Source organism: Miscanthus floridulus, chromosome 1 (genome assembly GCF_019320115.1).
Source record: "Miscanthus floridulus cultivar M001 chromosome 1, ASM1932011v1, whole genome shotgun sequence".
Classification (NCBI taxonomy): domain Eukaryota; kingdom Viridiplantae; phylum Streptophyta; class Magnoliopsida; order Poales; family Poaceae; genus Miscanthus; species Miscanthus floridulus.
Window position 1 is genome coordinate 89,604,840 of NC_089580.1, and position 20,339 is coordinate 89,625,178.

The following is a 20,339-nucleotide window of genomic DNA, read 5'->3' on the forward strand; positions in this document are numbered from 1 at the left end:
ATTGTTACCCTGAATCCTATGTAGCTCAGGCTCGAGTAGTGCTTAGCCCTGCTTAAATGCGGTAGAAGTCGGGTGATTTCCTGTCACCTGCGAGATATAGGAATAGACATGTGGCACGGTTGGCTATATTTGCTATCGTGGTAAAGAACCAGTCTTAATTTGAAATAAAGACCGGACGGAGGCTTGTCGGTTTGTAGTGACTCCGTCTGCGTCGCTTAAGGACTGATTCTTGGAGCCTTTCCTGTTCATGTTGAACACATGCCTCTCTCTTAGTTGGCCGGGTCTGGAGACCGACCGTGAAGCCGAGTAGCTCAACTCAGGCCGGGAGTCAATAAGTATAAAGTACGCCTCGGAGGGGAGCCGTAGGCGTGAGTCCAAGGGCAGGTGATTTAAAAGTCCTGATCGTCCTGGCAGAAGGGTAATCCCTGAGAGCGCTGGCGCTGATCGAACCCATGAATTTGGTTCCTGAGTTGTACCAAAGGTAACCCACGGCTACCCTTGCTAAGTATGCCAGGGTGAGAGTTAGGAATATCCCCTCAGCTGAGTTGTAATTCGATTCGAATCGCCGTCTCTCCCGGTTAGTGAGAACTTGACGGGCTTATCTCCAATGTAGATACACTTAATAACATAATGGTTCGGAAATGATGATATGATGATGACAGCCTTATTATACCTGCTATGGTTAATATTGTTTGCTCCTAATAAGTGAGTGCTCTAGTACAGGTGCTAATCTAGTGGACAGGTAAATAATGATAAGCTTGATGCTAATTTTAAATTGGTTACTATAATCTTAAGCTCTTTTATGCAACTGTGTCAAGCTAGCCCACCTGAAAAGCCTTGCATGATCCTTGGTGTCTTTATTTCTGTTTTTGTCGGATAAGTCTAGCTGAGTACCTTCTCGTACTCAGGGTTTATCTCCCACCTGTTGCAGATGACCAGTTCTACTTTGGTTGCTGCAAGTACTGCCTTCTCCCAGCTGGGGATGAAGACTAGACCGTTGGGCGTGGTCTCTACTAGTTCTCGTACCTGATAATGCTTTTGTGGGACATGACTCAGACTTGGCAATGTATTTGAAAACCTTGATGTTTTGTACTAAACTATGTTGCTTCCGCACACTCAAACTTGGTTTGTAATATTCTAATTCAACTCTGATGGATGTAATCCGAATGCTACTTGTGAAATGTTGTAACAGATGATGTGTTGTGTTGAATCATTACGATCTTGGTTTGTATGTCGAGAGTTGGTTGAAATCCTTCGTGATTTCCAGACTACCGGGATTATGGGAGCTTAAGTACAGGAATTTGATCGCTTCGGTGATTGTTTTTGTACTTACGTTCTTATGATTTGGTCGGTTCAGTTACAGCTGGCATCAAAGCAAGATTTGACACTAAACATGTCATTTGTGTATTTAAAACAAAAGTATTTGTGAAAATCCTAAATTAAATACTAAGTATTGCCAGTGGTCATATCCCTTATGCCCAAATAAGGACTCTTAGGTGGCTTATTAAAGTACTAACTTGGGGGTTCCTGCTTGTTTCTGTTTCGTCGTCCATATGGCGTGCTATTGTATGGATGCCATCCACTTGGGTGGTAATGTATGGATCAAAATACCTCTACGCTCTGGTAAGTGTGAGTTGTGAGAGCATGACCGTCCAACCGTCGGTCTAGGGGAGAGTAGTTGTGGTTGCTCGCATACTTACATGTTTAATCATGTATCTATGAGAGTACTTAATTATGGGTATCTCTGACGGGTAGCTGTGATACTAGAGTATATGCATTAGGGGATGTATGTATGAAAGTATTTAGTTTACTGCTTGTTTTCTATGCTTTTTGGGAAATTATTGGGCTGAAATGAAATTTTCTGTAGGTACACTAACAACGTATCGTTATAGATCGACTAGCTACCGTCTATGAGAGAATGTATGTATGCCACCGTATATTTCGCTAGCCTTTAAATTTTCTAGGTTTGTGAGGACGTACGGATCGTGCATGCATCATGTTCAAGCATACATGGCATTTCTTGCATTACTCCGTCCTTTAAAAGTGATTGTCCCGACTAATTAAATTTCGTATCCCTTAAATGATTCTCCCCTTATGTTGTAACTTTTTGCTACAGATGGCGCGCACGAAATGCACTGCTCATAAGTCCACTGGAGGTAGGGCGCCTCGTCACCGTTTAGCTCCTCGTGAGCCCCGTCCTGAGCCTACTGAGGCTGAAAGGCTGAGGGCAGAGCTGGCTCAGGTGACTGCTGAAAGGACTGCAGTTCAGCAGTGTTTGGAGCAAGTCACACAGGAACGGGATCAAGAGAACCTAGAGGTTTAGAGGTTGATAGTTGCTCACCGCAACTGTGAGCGTATGTTGGTTCACATGCTGAACCAACGGAATGAAGCCTGGCACGAGGAGAATGTGTTGAGAGCAAGGCAGATTGAGCTAGAGCAGCAGTTGGCAGCTGCAGAAGAGTACAATGACCATCTCCATGAGGAGGTTCACCTACTGCACAATCAACTTCACCCTATCCTGCCACCTGATGAGGATGAGATGGGTTCTAGTGTCATCATGGCTGAAGGTGATGATGACATGGAAGTCAATGGACCTGAGGACGCTCCACCTGATGAGGAGTTAGAGCCTCCTAGTGATGAAGATGGAGGAGAGATCCTCGACACTGACTCCGAGGACGATGCGTAGTTTAGCTTACTACTGAGCTAATGCGCTAGATCTAGTCTTTTGTTGCTCTCATGCATGAACGAGTAACTTTGTAGCAAGTTAATTGTTGGGATGTAATATCGAACCCTATGTTACCTTTGATGTAAGTTGGAACCACTATGGCTTGGATGTAACCTATCGAACGTATTATGCTCCACGTATGTGAGCATTTGATGAATTTCGCCTTTGCGGTCTATGGATCTCATTGTTGGTTAAGTTCATCGCATTTATATGTCAATTGATGCGCTTGATGAGTTGGGTGATTGTGATGAATGATTGTGCCTCTATTGATTATTAAATGCACTCCCTCTAATGGACTCAGTTTGGCATAATCATACAGTTCATCTACAAAAATTTCCACATCGTCAGTGCTCATTGGCTATACCTTTTGCAGATGGCTCATAACCTTTGTCACGGTCATGGCATGGGAAATGAGGAACAACCACCTCTGCCACCGCCCACACTAGCTGAGCTAATGCAGATAGTTGTGGAAAGTCAGCGCATGCTAGCTGAGGCTATGCGCCAGATGGCTAACCGTGAGGATCGGCATGTCCGCCAGGGACCTGAGCCGAACCAGTACAGCAGTTTTAAGGACTTCATGGACACAAAGCCTCCTATCTTTCATGAGGTAAAAGAACCCTTACAAGCAGATGAATGGTTGAGCATGATAGAGCAAAGATTTGGATTGCTCCATTTGACTGAAGGCATGAAGGCTACGTATGCAGGACACCAGCTCCAAGGCCCTGCAGGCATCTAGTGGATCCATCACAGGACCACCTTCCCTGCTAACGTTGAGATCGTTTGGAACCAGTTCTAGGCAGCCTTTAGGGGACACTTTATCCCTCCTGGTCTCATGGCCATTAAGCATACTGAGTTTATGAAGCTCACCCAAGGCAATAAGAGTCTCAATGAGTACCTCCAGGCATTCAACAACCTGGCAAGATATGCTCCTGAGTTCGTCGATACTGACGCCAAGAGAATAGCTAGCTTCAAGAGGGGACTTTCCCCAAAACTGATGAAGTCAATGGGCAACTACAAGTGTGTCACCTTCAATGAGTTTATCAGTGACACTCTGACTCAGGAGAACAATGACAAGATATATGCTGCTTCCAAGAACCGTAAAAGGAACTTTGAGGCTGGTGCTTCCCAGTCCAAGGCTCCAATGGTATCTAAGGCCCCGTACCGTCCACCCAATGCTAATGTCTGGTACCGCCCACCTTAGAAGAAGAACCAAGCTAAAATCGGTTTCCGCAAGGGGTATATGATTTCCTTGCCGAAGAATACATCTAGGCAGAGTAGCTCCAATGTTCCACCAGCAAACAGGCCATGCTGGAACTGTAACCAGCCTAGTCATTGGGCAAATAGATGTCCCCATCCTCCCAAGAATGCTCAAGGAAATGTCCGTCAGGGGCATGTTCACTATACTACAGTGGAGGAAATTCCTGCTGGTGAAGTGGTCACCACTGGTAAGTTTCTTGTTAATGATCACCCTGCAGTTGTGCTCTTTGATTCTGGTGCATCGCATTCCTTTGTGGGTTCTACTTTTGCATCTAAGCATTAGATGAATGTGATTACAATTGTCAAGGGGGGTTATTGTATTAGTGCTGCTGGGAATAATATCATGACTAACCAAGTAGTTAAAGATGTAAAGATTGAGATCGGGGATCGAGAGTTCCTTGTGGATCTTGTAGTTCTACCGAGGGTAGGAATCGATGTAATCCTAGGAATGAAGTGGATGAGCAGGAATGAAGTGTTGATCGATACATCAACCCGTGTGGTTATGTTGAGGGATCTTGTGGATAAGAAAGGTTTTCTAGTACAGTTACCTCATGATATTGCTATCCACAGTACAGCCAATGCTACCTTAGCCAAAGCCATTAAGGATCTACCAGTTGTCTATGAGTTTCCAGATGTCTTTCCTAATGACTTGCCTAGATTACCTCCAGACCGTGATGTAGAATTCAAGATAGAACTCATTCCGGGTACGGCTCCCATTTCTCGAAGGCCCTATAGAATGCCACCCAATGAGTTGGCTGAGCTAAAGAGTCAATTAAATGAGCTATTGAAGAAAGGGTTGATTCGGCCTAGTTCTTCTCCTTGGGGTTGTCCGGCTATATTTGTGAAGAAGAAGGACGAGTCTCTACGCATGTGCGTGGATTATCGTCCCCTAAACGCTGTTACTATCAAGAACAAATACCCTCTTCCTCGCATCGATATTCTGTTTGATCAGCTCTCCAAGGCTAAGGTATTCTCCAAGATTGATTTGAGGTCTAGCTACCATCAGATCAAAATTCGTTCTGAAGATATACCTAAGACAGCTTTCTCTACTCGTTATGGCTTGTTCGAATACCTCGTCATGTCATTCGGGTTGACAAATGCTCCGGCACACTTTATGTACCTGATGAATTCTGTATTCATGCCAGAATTGGACAAATTTGTCGTCGTGTTCATTGATGATATCCTGGTATATTCTCAGAATGAAGAAGAGCATGCTGGACACCTGAGAATTGTTTTAACTCGGTTACGTGATAACCAGCTTTATGCCAAGTTCAGCAAGTGCGAGTTTTGGTTGAACAAGATACCTTTTCTTGGTCATGTATTATCTGGTGATGGAATTTTGGTTGACCCTACTAAGGTGCAAGAAGTCCTGGAGTGGAAGGCACCTACTACGGTCACAGAAGTCCGAAGTTTTCTAGGTCTGGCTGGCTATTATCGTCGCTTTATCCCGGATTTCTCAAAGGTCGCCAAGCCCATGACTCGGCTACTGCAAAAGGATGAGAAGTTTGTGTGGACTCCGAAGTGTGAAGAGGCTTTCCACACTTTGCGGACCTTACTAACCTCTGCTCCTGTATTGGCACAACCTAACATCGAGAAGCCTTTTGATGTCTACTGTGACGCATGTGGCACCAGTTTGGGGTGTGTTCTTATGCAGGAGGGTCGAGTAATTGCTTATGCTTCGCGCCAGCTCCGAAAGCATGAAGTCAACTATCCTACCCATGACTTAGAGCTAGCCACAGTTGTTCATGCCCTGAAGATCTGGAGACATTACTTGCTTGGTAATGTGTGCAACATCTATACTGACCATAAGAGTCTCAAGTACATCTTTACACAGCCTGAGTTGAACATGCGTCAACGACGATGGTTAGAATTGATCAAAGACTACAACCTTCAAGTGTACTACCACCCTGGTAAGGCAAATGTGGTTGCTGATGCCCTAAGCAGAAAGGCCCATTGCAATTCCTTAGTTAGTGAAGACTTTCATCTGGCACACCTCCTTCATCCTGTAGTACTCCACCATATCACTGTGGATTGCTCTCTTAGAAGTCGAATTATCGAGCTCCAGAAGACGGATGTGGGTGTATTTCACATCAAGCGGAAAATGAAAGAGAAAGAGACCAAGCACTTTAAAGTCGATGACAAGGGAATTCTCTGGTTTAATGATAGGCTTGTGGTACCCAAAGATAAAGAACTTAGAAATCAAATTATGGATGAAGCCCATTCTTCAAAATTGTCCATCCATCCTGGTAGCAGTAAAATGTATCAAGATCTCAAGCTGTATTATTGGTGGACCAAGATGAAGAAAGAAATCGCAGCTTATGTGGCAAGGTGTGATAACTGTTGCAGAGTCAAGGCTATTCACATAAGGCCTGGACTATTGTAGCCACTATCTATTCCTGGCTGGAAGTGGGAAGAAATTAGCATGGATTTTATTGTTGGATTACCCACTACCAAAAAGGATTGTGATTCCATCTGGGTTATCGTAGATTGTCTAACTAAATCTGCTCACTTTATTCCGGTCAAGTCTACCTATCACCCTCACAATTATGCTGAGATTTATTTTCAACAAGTGGTACGTCTCCATGGTGTACCCAAATCCATTGTTTCGGATAGAGGACCTCAGTTCACGACTCGCTTTTGGGAGTGCTTACATCAGAATCTTGGCACTCGTCTAATCCGCAGTTCTGCCTATCATCCGCAAACATCGGGACAGACTGAGCATGTTAATCAAATTCTTGAAGACATGCTTAGAGCTTGTCTTATCTCTTGCAAAGGCTCTTGGGAAGACTGGTTACCTCTCGCTGAATTCTCTTATAACAACAATTATCAAGAAAGTATCAAAATGGCTCCTTTTGAAGCTCTTTATGGCCGCAAGTGTAGAACTCCTTTGAACTGGGTGGAACCCAAAGAAAGAAGATTCTATGGTATTGATTTTGTAAAAGAAGCCGAAGAGCAAGTCTGAACTATATAGAAGAATATGACTGCCGCACAGGCTAGACAAAAGAGCTATGCTGACAAGAGAAGAAAACCTATTGAGTTTGAAGTAGGTGATCATGTGTATTTGAAGGTATCCCCTATGAAAGGAGTCAAGCGTTTTGGAATTAAAATGAAACTTGAGCCTCGATATGTTGGGCCCTACCGCATTATCGAGAAAAGTGGAAGAGTAGCATATAAGCTCGATCTACCATGGGAGATGGGAGCTATATTCTCGGTATTCCATGTGTCCCAGCTTAAGAAGTGTCTTCGTATTCCTGAGGAGAGAATAGCAACAAGGAAAGTCAACTTGAAATCTGATCTTTCTTATGAAGAAAAGCCCGTGCAAGTCCTGGATACTCAAGAAAGAGTGACTCGTACACGAGTAGTTAAATTATACAAGGTAGTTTGGAGTAATCATAGTGAACGGGATGCAACCTGGGAGCAGGAAGATTATTTAAAGGAAAATCATCCAACTTTCTATACTAAATGGTACGCTTTCCAAATCTCAGGACAAGATTTTTCTAAGGGGGGAGGGCTATAACACCCTAGGTGTTTGGCTTCTACTAATTGCATGTCATTTCATAAACATGTGCATTATCCATGTCATCATGCCATTATCATTGAAACATACGTATGCAACATTTTAAATTGTATGTGTTTCATGCTTGATTGCTTAGAGTGGTAGTAGTGCAACATGGGAATGCAACAGGAAACTCTCATACCTTGAAACATGGCAACATGGTAGTAATGTGGCAATTATAAAATGACAACAAGGTCTTGAAACATGTGAGACATTTCATTGCAACATATGAATGAATTGCTTGTTTTACTTTCTTTATCACATGTGATCATTAGAAGTGGTACAACAATTTTGTAAAATGGTTGATCATGGTCTATTACACCTTAACTACACTTAGGTTACTTGTTTGGACATTGTTCATGTAGATCAAAATGACCAAAATGCCCTTAATTGCATGTTTGACTAGAATTGACCCTAGGAGTCTCACTGTTTGACTGATTCAAAAGTCCAACTTAGAGACTTCGCATGGCTGTGCACTCTTTACCAAAGTTGTAGCTAATTTATCAAGGAACAAAAGTTGTTTTATGGCCAACTCATGAAAATGTGTGGAACATGCTCAAACATGGCCCACAAGTCAGTATTTCATGCTGATTCCACACTTAGAAATTTTTCTAAGTCATAGTTACGTTTTCAGTTGCATCAAGCTCACTTTGGCTTCATGTAACTTCGGATCCACGACGAATTAGGTGTTGGTCCTTGAAGCAAAAGTGTAGATGGATGATAGGCCTACATTTTTCATGTATACTATTTTTGCAATAGATCAATGGTTTAGCCGTGTTGACACGTTGAAATGTCGCTGACAGTCACTGTCATCAAGTACTGAATCGCCGTTTTCAGAAAACAGACAGTGTCCGTCATGGCCGACCGGCGTAGGAGCATCTCGCCGCGTGGTGTCCATGCTTGGCCAAGGTCTCCACGTCGCGTGCTTGAGCTCCAGATGAAAGCCACGCCTCGCCACTCTCTCTGCGTCTCGCCATTTCCCTCTCTTGCCTTCACCGCGCGCAGCGCCACGCCACAGCAGCCCTCCGCCATTGCTGGCCGAGCGTCGCCGTCGTCATACATGCACGCCACCGTGAAAACACGTTGCACTGTCTGCCTGTAGCCTCGCTGTGAGCCCCTCTGCCACCCCCACCCCTCAGCCAGGTCGATTGTGCCGTGGTAAGGGCGAATTCGACATTCCCTTCCACCGCCGCCGTGGCTGTTCTCGCCAGAGATGACGCTCCACGTGGCCAGCTCTCCCCGTGTCTTCCCATTCCTTCCTCTGGCTCGCGCTAGGTCATAGGAACACCACCGAAGCTCCTCGAGCCACCCGTTAGGGCTACGACGCCGTAGCGTCGCCGGAGCCGGCCATGCCATGACCAAGCACCGCTGTGGCCATCACCGCCCCCTCCAGCTGCGTCCTTAGCTGCAATAGATGATTCCCTTAGGTCCGCTAGGGTGAGGCAAAACTGTTGGCACCGTTGCCTTCGCTGGAGGAGCCACCGGCGGCGAGTTACGCCGTCGCCTTCCTCCGCTCCCCTGCCTGCCTCGCTGTCACGCGGGACCCGGCTGTCAGCCGCCGAGACTCAGGCGGGAGCCCAGCCTGGGCCGCGCCGTGTGTTTGGGCCGCTGGCGCCGCATCATGGGCCGCGCCTGTGTGCTCGTGGGCCACCGTTTCTTGGGCTGGCCCGAGTAGGGCTGAGTGTTGTTTTCCTATTTCGTTTTGTTTATTTATTTCACAGATTTATGTACATCTTGAAAAATATGTAGCTCCTAGTATATAGATCCAAATGCTATGGTTCTAATTTTGTTAAGTTCCTGGTCATGTCTAGTATTTAATAAAAATATTATATGAGCACATGTTTTAGAAAAATTGGATGAATTAAATAGGAGTTTGAAATGTGTTTTTAGAAGCATGCAAACTTGTTTGAATTTTATCTTGAATCTCTGTGGTCCAAAAATTATGAAATTTTGTGGGTCCTCTATTTTGGTTTAGTAGAGTCTCTGGTTAAAATTTCAGAGCTAGTGCATGTGTAGTTTTTAAGTTATAGAATTTCCTTTTATTAATGGGTGGATCTTGTGTGAATTTTCATAATTTTTCTATAGATCCAGTAAAGGTAAAATTTGGTGGGTACTATTCTTATGCTAGAATGATGCTAGGAAAAATGTGAAATCTGTTGCTTGACACTTTTCATTAGGATTTCTTAATTATGCCATTTTAAGCCAGTATGCCTTATCATTTTTGTGTAGACTGTTATACTTACTCAATGGCTTTGAAATTTTTATGATGGTCTATGTGCAGCATGAGATAGCTACTTTAATTTTTGTATATTTTTATAAATAGTTTTACTATATATTGCTTTAATCACCTAATTAACTAGATAAATTAGAAAAGGGTATTAAATAATTTATTTAGAAGTTGACACTATACTTTCTGATGTTTATTAGGTATGCAAAACAAGTTGGTAAACTTGGTTTGATCAAAGTATGCTTTTGCACAATCATTAAATAATTAAGTTAGTAACCCCGTCATTCTGGACAGATTCTAGGTTTGCTGGAAATTGATTTAGTTAACATAAGAATCATGCTTTGATGTTTACAAATGTTTTGTAGAGAATTTCATAAGCTTTCCAGAATGTCCTCATGCAAGTCATTTGGAATTGTAGAACTTTAGTTGTGATTTAATTAAGGGACTACTTGTATGCATATGAAACTTAAATGTTAAATTATGTATACCTTTATTATTTCTAAGTTGTGGTAATGTTCCTAGGTGTTAGGCCTTTAACTGAAGATGAGCATCTTTATCTTAGGTTATGCAAGTTAGGTAAGTTGATCTTGTCTTTAAGTTAAGTAGATACATGCTTAAAGTGATTTGAATAGAGCCAATTACTCGGTAAACGAGTGTCCAGTGATACTTTCGTAAACACTCACTGTGATTCATTCATCACGAGCATCATGTCATTCCTTATGCATCCATGATATTTATATTTTGCATCAGCATGCAATAGGTGTACCGGAAGGAGTAACCCTGCTGGAATTTGAGGAACTGAGCGAGCAGCAGCAGCCGACACCGGAGATTCAGGAGGAGCAGCCTTCAGGAGAAGTGCCAGACGAGGTCACCGTTGAGTGCCCGGATCACCGTCCTTGCAACTTTGTGAAAGGCAAGCCCCGGAGCATATTGAGCCTCCTAATTTCTGAAATGCAGTTACAGTATTATTGTTACATATATATGTTGTTGCATTAAGTTAGGTGTTGGATGCAAACAATTGCTGCATTGGTTACCCAATCCTTGTCCAGATATTGTTACCCTGAATCCTATGTAGCTCAGGCTCGAGTAGTGCTTAGCCCTGCTTAAATGCAGTAGAAGTCAGGTGATTTCCTGTCACCTGCGAGATATAGGAATAGACATGTGGCATGGTTGGCTATATTTGCTATCGTGGTAAAGAACCAGTCTTAATTTGAAATAAAGACCGGACGGAGGCTTGCCGGTTTGCAGTGACTCCGTCTGCGTCGCTTAAGGACTGATTCTTGGAGCCTTTCCTGTTCATGTTGAACGCATGCCTCTCTCTTAGTTGGCCGGGTCTGGAGACCGACCGCGAAGCCGAGTAGCTCAACTCAGGCCGGGAGTCGATAAGTATAAAGTACGCCTCGGAGGGGAGCCGTAGGCGTGAGTCCAAGGGTAGGTGATTTAAAAGTCCTGATCGTCCTGGCAGAAGGGTAATCCCTGAGAGCGCTGGCGCTGATCGAACCCGCGAATTTGGTTCCTGAGTTGTACCAAAGGTAACCCACGGCTACCCTTGCTAAGTATGCCAGGGTGAGAGTTAGGAATATCCCCTCAGCTGAGTTGTAATTCGATTCGAATCGCCGTCTCTCCCGGTTAGTGAGAACTTGACGGGCTTATCTCCAATGTAGATACACTTAATAACATAATGGTTCAGAAATGATGATATGATGATGACAGCCTTATTATACCTGCTATGGTTAATATTGTTTGCTCCTAATAAGTGAGTGCTCTAGTACAGGTGCTAATCTAGTGGATAGGTAAATAATGATAAGCTTGATGCTAATTTTAAATTGGTTACTATAATCTTAAGCTCTTTTATGCAACTGTGTCAAGCTAGCCCACCTGAAAAGCCTTGCATGATCCTTGGTGTCTTTATTTCTGTTTTTGTCGGATAAGTCTAGCTGAGTACCTTCTCGTACTCAGGGTTTATCTCCCACCTGTTGCAGATGACCAGTTCTACTTTGGTTACTACAAGTACTGCCTTCTCCCAGCTGGGGATGAAGACTAGACCGTTGGGCGCGGTCTCTACTAGTTCTCGTACCTGATAATGCTTTTGTGGGACATGACTCAGACTTGGTAATGTATTTGAAAACCTTGATGTTTTGTACTAAACTATGTTGCTTCCGCACACTCAAACTTGGTTTGTAATATTCTAATTCAACTCTGATGGATGTAATCCGAATGCTACTTGTGAAATGTTGTAACAGATGATGTGTTGTGTTGAATCATTACGATCTTGGTTTGTATGTCGAGAGTTGGTTGAAATCCTTCGTGATTTCCGGACTACCGGGATTATGGGAGCTTAAGTACAGGAATTTGATCGCTTCGGTGATTGTTTTTGTACTTACGTTCTTATGATTTGGTCGGTTCTGTTACATTGGATGTACACAACACTACTTAGACCTTGTGGTAATGCTTCAATAACTTACGATATTTTTCATCCCTAAAGATTTGCCTACTTCAAAACCATAGGGCTGTGCGGGGACAGATGGGCTCGACAGCGGTGAACGATGATGGGATGACATTCTGGCACCACTGGTGGGAAGCCCCACGATGGGGGGTGGTGCTGCCATGGAGGAATCACTGCACAATGCAAGACAAGTTCAAGCCCAAATGATAAGGGGGAGAGCGATCAGATTTAGAAGGCAAACGATTAACCAATCTAGTTGGAGGCTGCCCCCATCAGTGATCTAGCCTAGGTTTATCGCCAGCATGTGATGCTAGGCAATCTTCTTGTCGACTTCGTACATCCTGTGTGGGCAACGATTGGCCCAAGCGAGGACATGCGCCCTCTCTAGCCAAAGGGGCAGACCAGCATGCCATAGCAGCTGGCTTATATCATAAGCTTCTGGCTCTTAGTGATGGGAGTTGTGTACCCATGCCGGCGATCATCCTCAGAGTCCATCATAATGCAGGCCAGAGAGCACTCAGACATGTCCTTGGTGGCGTGGGCTAGTAAAAAAAGAGGTGTCCACATAGCCTAGGATGATAGTGAAGTGGAGCACATCGGGAGTGGTGGTGGCGAGGGAACCACCGGTGCCGCTGGCGCCAGCATCATCATCGAGGGCGATGGGGAGAGCAATGGCAGTCTAGGAGATGATGGGTAGGAGCACAACAGGAACGCTGGTCTCCCACGACTAGACATGGATGCTGCCTCTACCGACACTAAAGCAGGGTGCACAATTGGCCCCACCTCCTTCTAAGCGGGGAGAGCAAGTACACTAGAAGAAACAGGGACTAGAGCCAGGTGACCCTTCCTCTATTAGCACTTCATGGGAACGGCCTTAGTTGCAAGCGATGCGGAGGCAGAGTTTGGGACTTTGCGAGGTGAGGCGAGGGTTTTTTGTGCAATGCAAGTTGGAATCAAACAATGGGAGTGAGGCCAGGCTTTATGTATGCACACGGTAGGACTTCATTGATCAAGATTCTTGATTAAGCTCATTGTTAGGTTTGGTATAAAATGTTGTTCTATTTGCATGATTCGGCGAGATCTTTTGTGATGTTTTGGATTGTACTCATGTGATTGCATTCGCGCAAATTAGATAAGATTATGTTCAAATTGGTGTGATCTTTTATGTCATAGATGTTGTTACTATTTCCTATAAAGTTAGTCAAACTTAAAATTGTAAACGACACAGTAACAAGCATCATAGGAAAAAAGGAAAAACTATGAAGGATACTGTCCGATGCATTCAAATGTACTAAGGCCTGAGTTTCTTATGCGTGCAGGGGTGCATGCTCATACAAAAAAAATTTGATCAGCACCTGCAGACTTTGAACAACGAGATACACATATAGTTGATGTTGTTGCCAAATTAAAATAAAGTCACCAACCACAGATATACATGCAGAGATGTTTAACATAACTTAACATGCACTAATTTAGAATTAACCTACCACATTGATGTGAATAACTTATTGCACTCCCATGAGACCCTACACTCCTCGCTGTAGAACCTAGACCACAACTCCCATACTTCAAATTCGATGGGCTCACCACAGCCACCGCCTATGCACTGATGATGCCCATCCTAGTGATGAATAGGGCGAGGACCAGGCACTACATTATGTGGCACCATGTCCTACAACTGTTAGTACATGTCTCAGCGAAACTGTGGAAAGGTCTGGTTCTTCCATGGCAGTGCAGCCGGCCCTGCCTTGTCAGCACCTTCGAGCTCCCTCAACAGGCGCTGAGCAATGTCATCATTGCTTCCACCGGTATTGGACCTATAGAGCATAAGGGAATAGACGTACATACCTATTGCGCAGTGCTAATGCCATTCCATCAGTGGCGTCAATGACATGTGGGCTTCCACGAAGATGGGACACAAGCCAGCGAGGAAGCAGGCCTCTAGGTTGCCCACACTAGCCAGGCTAGTGGTTAGTAGGGTGCGGTAGTCGTTGTTGTAGTAGTGGTGCTCCCAAAAACCTTGACGCTGCAGCATCCAACGCAGTGGTATGTGTTGTCCAACTTCAGCGGTGCCGCACACCCTATGCATGAACGAGCAAGTTGCCCATAGGTTGGCAAGGTCTGTAAAACCCCAGGTGTTTGTCATCAGTTAAGCAATGGGTTTGAGCTCAAACATGACATGTTAAGTGGTGATGAAGATGTCAAGATCAAATCTACAAGAGTGAGCTCCAACTTAAACTTGGGCAACACACCTTTGCTTGCATATTGGCCCTTTTTAGATATATACCTAAGTATTGTTGAAGGTGCTTATTTCATGCACCTCACATCAATTTCCACCCACATGGATAATTGGAAAAGTTTCATGAAGTTCGGAATCAAGAAGTCGCATGAAATGATGAGTTACATTCTTGCTTGAATTGCACTATTAAGTGAATGGAATTATAGGTCATCCACCAAACCTTGCTACCTTCCTCAAATGACTCTAATTGAACTCTACAACAAAAGTCATGAAGGGTTCATGTTGAGCAAAGGTCAAGAAAATGCTTCAATTGGTCTGAAACTCTAATTTAAGCTTTACCGTGATGCTATTTTGACCGGTGTTGACCAATCGCTTACAGTGCTTGCATGGAGTTGCACCTTAAATAAAAGTTGAAATTTAGTTTTTGTGCTACAAACTTTATTTTATGATCAAGAGCTAGTTTGGTATCTAAGCTATCCAAAAAGTACATCAAAGATTGGAAATGTTGCTGTTTTGGCCTTCCAAAATAATTCCAAGTCTAGAAGCTGGGACCGGTAATAACCGTTGGCATTCCGTGTTCTCCAAATTTTATTAAGAAACTCAATTTGGTCCAAAGATAAAAGTTGGAGTGTACATGATGGATAAGAGCATGTAAAAAGATGGCACTCGTTTGAGTTAGTATTGGACCATCAATTTGGATTTTTGTTTGTCACTGTCAATACGTTGACACTATCACTTTGGAGCCTAATTACCTACTGATCCAAAGCTCTAATGACTTGGCTCCTTAAATAAGAAATGTAGAGCGTTAGGAAATAAGTAAACTTTGTTTTGGGGCCATTGTCAAATTCGGCCCGTAGACATCCCAAAGATGCGTTCCATGCCGGCCACTACGTCGCCCGCCAGGTGTTCACGGAAATGCCCCAAAGGATGTCGTGTGGCCTGTGCATGGCAAGCATGCGTGAGCTCACCCCCTCCACTGCCAACACATGCCCTGCTGCATGTCTCATGCTCTGACCTCCCCCTCACATCGGTGCGGTGGCCGAGGCTCACTCTCCACTCACGCTCGCTCCCTCTATGCTCCCCATCGCCCCTCTCCCTCCGACCTCGGCGGCCGCGTCCGCCATGGCCGACTGGCCGAACTCGCCATGCCGCATCTCCACCACCCCGAGCTTCCTCATGTCCCTCCGCGTGCACCACTGGCTCCACCGCCCTCTCCTTAGCCTTGTGAGCCCCTCCCTGGCCCTTCTTTGCCGCCGTAGCGCGCTGCCACTGGTGCCGTGGCCGCCGTGGACGCCTGTGCACGCAGCCAGGCCAACTTGGCCCACCTCCGGTCAAACTAAGTGGTCCCACGCAGGTGCGCAGGCCCATGGGCGCTCTCCCGCAACTTATTCGCCTCCGGCGAGCACCACGGCGGCCGAAATCACTAGCTCCGGCGAGGTGCTCTCCTTCCAGCCAGGTGAAGAAGGCGAAGGACCTCACGCTCGAATAAGGAAGAAGGGAGGGGGTTAAGTGAGGAATCCATGACTTAGTTGAACAGTACCTAAAAGGATCTTTTTGTTCGTGTTTAATTTCTAAAAACTGCAGGGTCCCTGATGCAAGATTTACATTCCTTTTCTTTTGATTTTGGCAGATTTGGATTATCAACTTTGAAAACTCATAGTAATTAGTAGAAAAATCGTAAAATAGTAAATGTGAACTTTTTGGAATCCTTGTGAAATTATCTATGCATTAGATCTATAATATGGTATGTTTTAGTTTAAATATTTTGCTGTAAAAAGAGAGTTATGCAGTTAGGTTCTTAATACTAGTTATGTCTTGTCTTTTTTATAACTGCAGTTGTTTTGCTCAAATAATTGTGAAATTTTTGTTGAGTGCTACTAAGGTTATTATTGATGTCTGGTAAAAATTTGAATATTTTAGGCTTGACAGTTTAAGATCTATAAAAATAACAAATTACCTATATTGCTTTGCTCCTATTCTGAATAGTCCTGCATGTTTGAATTAATTGGCTTAGTTAAGTTATGAATCATGACTTTATAATAATACATGAGTTGTAGTGATTTTATTATGCTTTTCAAAAAGCTAAATATCATGATTTTTGGTTAAGTAGATCTTGAGTTATAGTTGCTTAAATCTCTGTGGCTGTTTCTGCCCAAACCCAGATAGGGTTGCCTTTTTGGTATTGTGGGGCCTTCTTAATAGTACAATTAGCTTTATGTGTTTCCAACAAAGTTGTTTAGAATTTGCTAAGCTTTCTAAAAAGTCTAGAACCACATTTATTGGACATGTGTAACTCCAGTTATAGCTGTTTAAAATGGCATGTTAGTTTTTGTCCGTGTTTTAGACAGAGATGCATTCATTGGATTAATTGACCTTGTTATCTGTAGAATCATCTTAAGATGATAATAAGAAAGTTGTAGATAACTCACTTAACTAGCTTGTATTAAAGTTTCATGGCATTTGTCCAAATATTTTGTGAGTTATGACTGTTCTAAGTTGGTCATCAGATATTGTAGTTCTCTGGAATTTCTGGACCAGTTTTGATAAATGTGACTGTTTGGTACTTTTAATTTGGGAATCATGCTGTGATGATTGAATATGAATTGTAGAAAATTTCATAATATTTCCATATTGTCTTGTTTCATGTAATTTGGATTTGTAAATCTCCAGTTATGGTCAGTTTACTATGCTGCTGTATAGTCCCAGTTTTGCTGAAATATGAGTGCTTGTGTGAATGCTTTGTAGCATTGTTCTTGTTGATTGTTAGGTGCTAGGCTAACTTGAGCAAATGCTTAGGTGCAGGTTCTAGGTCCTTAACTGAAGATGAGCAATTGTATATTAGGTTGTCTAAACTTGGTAAGTTAAAGTGATTTGAATAGAACTTAAGTAAACTAATATGCCATGCTTGATGTACTTGCTATCTCTATGTTGGACTTGATGTGAATAGCTTTCTCTCTAAGTACTCATGTCATGTGGTGTAGCCTTGTGCTTGTCTTGAATATTTTTATGTGATTCATCTTTTATTACCATTCCCTACATTCATGTACTTGCATCGTGCATCTCAATTAGGTACGCTAGATGAACCACGTGCCGGATGGGATGTTGGAGCCGAACCCGAGGAAGGTGCATGGTGAACCTATCCCAAAGATGGAAGGACTTAGCGCGCGTCGTCTAACAAACACTAACCTAGTGTTGGATTCTAGGCAAGCCCCGGAGCATTCTAAGTCTCCCATATTTTTACAAATATCTTTAGTATCCTTTATTGTTTATGATGCATTAAGTATAGGAATTGGGTGGAACCAATTGTTGCATTATATCCTTACCTTGTCCAGATAAAATCCTATGAATCCTAATTAAGTGTAGGATCGAATGATGCTTAGCTATGCTTAGACCGATAGAAGTCGGATGATTTCCTGTCACCTGCGAGATGTAGGATGAGCTCTGGTCATGGTTGGCTATATTTGCTATCGTGGAAATGACCATGTGTTAATAATAAATGGAGACCGAACGAGATGTCGATAGAGAAGCAACAAGACATGGAGGTCTTGGGTGTGGATCTATCCCCATCTGTGTTGTTTAAGGACCAATTCGCTATACGTCCTCATGTCATGTTGAACGCATGCCTATCACTTAGTTGGCCGGATAACTCGTTCCGACCGCGAAGCCGAGTAGCTCAACTCAGGCCGGAAGAATGGGAAGTGAAAGTGCGCACCCTGGCGGTAGTAAGGATGTGTGGGGAGCCATTGGTGTAAGTCCTAGGTGAGATTGACCACCTAGCCGAGTGGACTCCCTAAGGGTGCGGCACTGCTCAGAACCATGATTCCTATGTTGTACCAAAGGTGACCCAAGGCAACCACTGATCAGGTTGATTAGGTGAGTGTTAGGAATACCCCTCTAGCTAGATAGGAATCGATTTGAATCACCGTCTCTCCCGGATAGTGAGAACTTGACTGAGCAGCGACAGCGTAGATTCACTAAATTTAAAGATATGGTTAAATGATGATGATAATGATGATGATAACGATAATGAGCCATGAAATACCTGATATGGTTATTATTGTTTGCAACTTAATCAAGTGATCGATTAGTACAGGTGCTAATATAGATGGTAGGAAATGGCTAAAAGTCACTGCTAGTACAGGTTAATAATGATAATGATTACTCAAGCTTTTATGCAAAGAGGTTGTCCAGCAAGATCCACTGATAAAGCCTTGCATAATCCTTGGTGTCACTTTATTTCTGGTTTATGACGGGTAAGTCTAGCTGAGTACATTTGAGTACTCAGGGTTCATCCCACCATGTTGCAGGTGAAGTTCTTGGCCTATTGAAGATGGTGGCTAACCGCCGGTGGGCTCGGTGATTCTATATTTACTTCTCATCTATATGCTTTTGTCAGAGGATGTCACTTATGCTAGCAATGTATTTGAAACTTATATTAATGTAATCATTTGAAAGCTATGTTGTTTTCACTAATCAGTTTTGAAACCCAAACTTGTAATATTATTTCCATTGCAACTCTACATATGTGATGTGTATTTGCTTAATCATACGATCTTGGTTGTGATGTTGATTTACCGAGGTCCTTCGTGACACTCGGTGGACTACCGGGTTTATATAAGTGAAAGTATGTGCACGTCAACGTGCTAAACGGGGACAGCCGTACTTGATCTTGCATAAATTGGGCGATTCTGTCACAAGGTCATCCATGGGGTCATATGACTATTTAGCGATGCGACCAGCGATGTCTGCGGCCAACTCCATCGGGAGCCGATCCATCACGACATAGCCGAGGAAGAAGCAGAGTCAGAGCGTGCACGACAAAGGACGACGGATGCGGCATCAGACTGGAGTACGAATGCATGACTACGATGAGGCAGAGAGCGCTGGGGAAATAGGGTCGATGGTTTATGTAGGCAGAGACTCTGCATTCTTGAAGGATCACGTATACCATGTAAATGTGTCTCGAGGAAGTGAATCGTCTAATGCGATGGTTCTTTCTCGAGGAACCAAATGGCTACTCGCTCGAGTTCCAGGCGTCCGTGTAAATGTGTCTTGGGAAAGTGAATCATAGCAAATCTTGTTCCCTTGTTCTCTCCTATTTTGGTGCTCCATGCTCAATTGGGGGTGCTTCATGTTTGCGAGGTGCTCATTCTAGGGCTCCATGTTCCCTTGTTCTTGGAAAATTAGTAGAGGAGTAAACAAAGTTCCATTCGATGTATGTCACGTTGCATGGTGCACTAAAGTCTGGCACATGTTGTTTCTCAGCGACTGGATAATCCTATGCGCTGGCCTAGATTTAAAAATAGGACCCAAACTTAAAATTGTAAACGACACAGTAACAAGCATCATAGGAAAGCGAGGAAAAACAAGACTTGCTCGTATGAACTCGTCGCTGCATGGCTCTTGCAAGTCCAACAAATTTTATGTAATACATGAAAATAAGAGGAGAGCAGTGCAATCCCACTACTCAATGTCATCCAACTACTACAAATACATACTAGTTCTAACTACAAATGATTAACATGACTTCATACTTGAGAAAAAGGAGCTTTTGACCACCATGACACGCTTGACATTTGAATCCCTAGTGCGGTTCTCTTTTTGATCTATAGAATGGTAAACATGCATAATGGAATTCATCTGATCAAGTCTCATGTCAATGTAATGCCTAACAGAGGAGCCACATAGCTATTCAAATTATATAGCACATGCAAGAAAGTCTGAGCATTGTAAATCTGACCAGGCCGAACACATCTCAGGTTCTACTAGAATATTCCCAACACGTCTAGTATTGGAAACTATTCGACCAACCCGTGGAATCCAAGATGACATTTACTAGAAGCTGTCTAAGGTCCTCTACATTCAAAGCGATTCACTTCAAATTCCATC